Source organism: Telopea speciosissima, chromosome 4 (assembly GCF_018873765.1).
Source record: "Telopea speciosissima isolate NSW1024214 ecotype Mountain lineage chromosome 4, Tspe_v1, whole genome shotgun sequence".
Lineage (NCBI taxonomy): Eukaryota > Viridiplantae > Streptophyta > Magnoliopsida > Proteales > Proteaceae > Telopea > Telopea speciosissima.
This window is the reverse complement of record NC_057919.1, coordinates 54320631-54325331: the sequence shown is the minus strand read 5'-3', so window position 1 is coordinate 54325331 and position 4701 is coordinate 54320631.

Sequence of the window (4701 nt, the reverse complement as noted above, 5' to 3'; positions counted from 1 at the left end):
TAATCAAGAGAAAAAATTTATCTATTCCGAATAGATATCCAACTAATAATAAAAAATTAAGTAGTTAATGATCTTGAGGATTTTTTAAGATTTAACAGGTTCTGAAGAAGACTAAGACAACTGAGAGACATGGATCGAGAGTGAATCTTATCCGTTGGGGATGGAAGGTCCGGATTGCAAAAACCATTGATGTAAATGGATAGTCGAAAATCCAAATTCAATTAGCATCCGTATCTGTTTAAGGATATCCGTATCCAGGAAAGGAATATTTGGATCCATTCAAATCCAATTCGAATCCGATCCGTATTTGATCAGAACCAAATATAATTTGAAATTCCATTCTTTTTAAGCATTATCTCAATTATGTACCTCGTCCTTTTTTCTGTCATGGTAAAGTTTAATTTAATCATTACGAAGGTTCTGTGATGGATGTAAAATGTTTTGAAGTTTAAATGACCGAAAATTTACATATAATGCTAACAATAATTGTGTAACTAAATAAATTTCTTAAATATATGAACCAATTTTCAACTGTATGTGTTTTTTTTTTGGTTTTTCCTTCTTATTTAGGAAATACAGCGAAGGAGATAAGAATTCATCTTTCAACTTCCCTGAAAATGATATTTTCTTGGTTGTAAATTCTGTTTTGGTGGTCACTCCGTCCAAAATTAAAGTTTCAGATTTTTCAATCATTTTAACTTTTCAATTAGATTCTGACGAATACCAACCCAATTATTTATATTTGAATTTAAACCAAAACTATATTAATTTCAATTAATATTGGATCTAGGCGAGGAGGAAAATCACTACAACTGGGTTAGGTTCCTTGATTCTTTTTGGATTGTCTACTCTATAGATGTATTTAGGGGTTGAACATGAAACTTTTTTGATTGCCCTTTATGCCATTGCCAAGAGTTTTTAAATCAAGGGTAGAACAGGGTTTTCAAGTTATTTGAAAGTGGATTATTATTATGTTATTTTCAAGATTGTCACACTTTTTGAGTTTACATGTGAAATGATAATTTTTACCATCCCTGAAAGGAAAACATTTGTTAAATTAATAGGATAAAAAAATGAGGTTACCAATTATAGAACACTTTAAAGGGTATCAATAAGAAAATCATTTTTTTTAGTGACCAGAGATTATAAAAGTATGGGAAATATAAAATGATACAAAAAACCCTCCCATTACTTATAGGTCGAAATGAATTTTCCTCCCTATAATACTGCATGAGGCTCCCGTTGTTGCGGGACTGGGAAAGGTCAAAATATATGTAGCCTTACCCTTGCTTTTGTAGCAAGGCTGTTTTCAGGTTCGAACCCGCGATCACTTGATCACAATTGAGCAACTTTTACCATTGCATCAAAGTCCGCACTCAACCATGTATACTGGAAACATAGGTTTTAATTTGCCAAAAACTTCCCATTCCCCAAAAAATAAAATGTATTAGAGTCACCATAGGCCAAGTTAATAAATCTAAACCTGGTAAATGAAATCAAATTTTTTTTTTTTTGGTAAACTTAATGAAATCATCTCAAGTAAAGGTTTTAGAGGAACAAAAAAAAAAGGAGGTTTCTTTTTCTCATGAAAATAAAAGGGAAAAGGAATGCCAATTGGTGTTGTGTGTGGTCGTATACATGCGCCAAGACACAGCCCTGCTCGAAAAGACCGCACACTCCTAGACCATTCCACCTTTCCAAGGGGATGTGGCAGTCTTTTCGTGCCGGGTTGTGTTTAGGCACAGCTACACACCCACACACAACACCAGCTAACGTTCTTTCTTCCTAAAAGAAATAAAATTAAAGAAGAGATAAAACATCAACCTAACTAATCAAGCAACCACATCTAGAACGACTGATCTATGAATAGAGAAATTTTAGAAGACCGATTTGGCACTTTGTTAAAGTACGGATCTCAAATACAGGGTTAAAGTAAGATGTTAGATCTGTTCCACGAAAAAGGGGAAAAGAGGAGCCGAGAATTGAGAATGTTATAAGAAGGGTCTTTTAACCCAACTTTCCCTCGTTAAGAATTCAAATTCCAAGTATAGATTTAACCCATAACATTCTTAGTAGTGATCATTCTAATTTTTTTAATTCTAGCCTTCCTAGCTAGGACATTTGCAATTCTTACAAGCCTCCATATTGTTTTTTTTTTTCTTTTTCATAATAACAGAATTAAAACAATTAAAGAAACCATTAATATCAAACAACATTTGGAAATACTCCCATGGCCACCCAATAACATTGCTCCTTGGATCCTCCCCTTAGGAGCCATTTGTTTGACGGGGATTTGCCACCCATAATAAGTTTACTTTTGTTTGGTGGGAGAATTGGGATGGGAAAGTGCTGATGTGGCACTTCAAAATCCCATCCCAATCTTGTGTGGTTAACTTGGGATGGAGAAATTACAACATCTCAGGGAACAACATTAAATGTTTTGTTTGCTGACGTGACACTTGAAAATCCCACCCCTATCTTATCCAAAGTTCTACCAAATTATGTTTATAGGAAAATTGAAAATCACATCCCTATTTCCCAACCCACTATACTATGAAACCCAGTCCCACAACATTCCCACCCCCATTCTCCCCGTCAAACAAATGACCCCTTAGAGAAGTCCCCTGACTTTTGTTTCAAATGAATTTCCTATAGCAATATGATCTATCCCAACAAAAGTAAACCTATTATGATAGAGATAATAATAACAGAAACCTACCCTGCATCCTTAGAGATGTGATCAAAGTTACTATCCAAAATAATAATGATATGATCCAAAGTAAAAAATGAAAGTCTCTCTATAGGAGATAGGGGAGGGGAAGATGAGTAAGATGTAGATAACCATAGATTAGATGTCCACCTAGAAATATATATATATTTTTAGGAAAGTGATAGGATTCATATCACAATTATAAAATACAATATAATTTCTATGATCCTAGATAAAATAAAGAAGAGTAAAAGCAACAATACTAAAAGATCATAGAATAAAGTTAAAAATAAATTCAAGGGGTAATCACTAGTCCACCTTTCAGTTTTCAATCTTAAAGCCCTTGCAACCCAAATCCTTTTAGAGAAATCACATAAGAAGAACACATGCCAATTAGTTTCTGATTCTTTCTTACAAAAAAAAATAACAAGTATCATCCAAAGCAACCACTTAAGAGTCTAATTTTAGTTGGAATCTCATTATTCAAGAATCTCCATAAAAGCTTTTTAAACTTAGGATGTATACTAAGTCTCCCCACATAAACATCCATCATTTACTAGTAGCACAATTAGAATCTTGTATGGAATAGGAGCCTAACTCTTTAACTAAAAAGAAGTTGCAGATTTAGTAGATAAAGCACCATATTTAGTTAGAGGACAAAACTATTGATCAACCATTTGATTTATCAAAAGATGAATTTTAGTAATGTAAGAAGCCATATAAGGACGTACCCAATGAACGAGGCTCCTGCCATTGTGGGTCTAGGAAGGGTCATAATGTATGCAGCCTTACCCCCGCTTCACAGAGAGACTCTTTCCTAACTTGAACTTGTGACTTCTAGTTCGTAATGGAGCAACCTTACCATTGTGCCGAGGTCACCTAATAAGGAAAATTGTAGATGCCTATTTACAGCTGAGGGAATACAAAAATCTTGCTAATGAGGAAGCCAAGGATCAGACCATATATTAGTGGAACAACTTGTTGAGCTAAGATTGTCATTGTTGTCAATGTTGTCTAATGAAGTTGTCTGCAGTGTAGTCACAGTTGTGGCAATATGTAAACATGGCTGAGGGTAGCAAAGAGGTTGACATGCGTATTGATGATGTAGCATGTGAGTTGAAAGAGCATGGGGAAATATGATTGATAGAGTAGATCAATTGTAGATGGACCGAGAAGAGAAGAGATGTGCTTGCATGGTTGAGCTTAAAATCCATAGGCAGTGTGCTGAGTAGTATGTTTGGATAATGAACAATGGAGAATATGATCAAGCTTCATTACAAAAGGAGATGATCTCAAAGTAATCAACATGAAACTTGAAGACATTCAAGTTAACTATCCATAGGATTTGGATTGACTTTGATCGGATACTCGGTGTGGGAGATAGGGCTCAAACATAAGCATGCATCACCTTTGTTGTCCCGAACCCAATTTTTCAATATATAGAAACTTGTATCACATTTTTTGAGGTCTTACTCATTTCCTGGGTTGAAGCTCAAAACAAATGAGTTGGATATCTTCAAGTCTACTTTCATATTCCTCAAGAATCGGATCAATCCAAGTCTGATCGAAGAAGGTATGATCTCGAATGTGAATGCAGCCTAACCTGACCATAATACTTTGTTTGCATATACAGAAACTTGTGGAACATTTTACAATAATCACTACTTGGATTGAAGCTCAAAACATGAAAGTTGTACAGATTTAAGTCTTCTTTCAATGCCGTCGAAATCAAGTCAATCAGACATCGGATGAGTGACATATGGTTATTTTCCCGACAATATACAAATGATGGCCAAACCACGGACGGTTCAAATTGGTCCGATTTTAGTTGTTGTTTGGGGCTCCTTATAATCAAAATTTGAGTGTTGTAAACAGTGGAACTCGTGGGAAAATAGAAAAGAAAAAAATAAAGGGTTTTAGGACTTGAAAAAAGAGGAAAAGAAGAGAGATTGAGAGAGGAAGAGTTTCAATCAAAGAACCCTTGTTCTCGT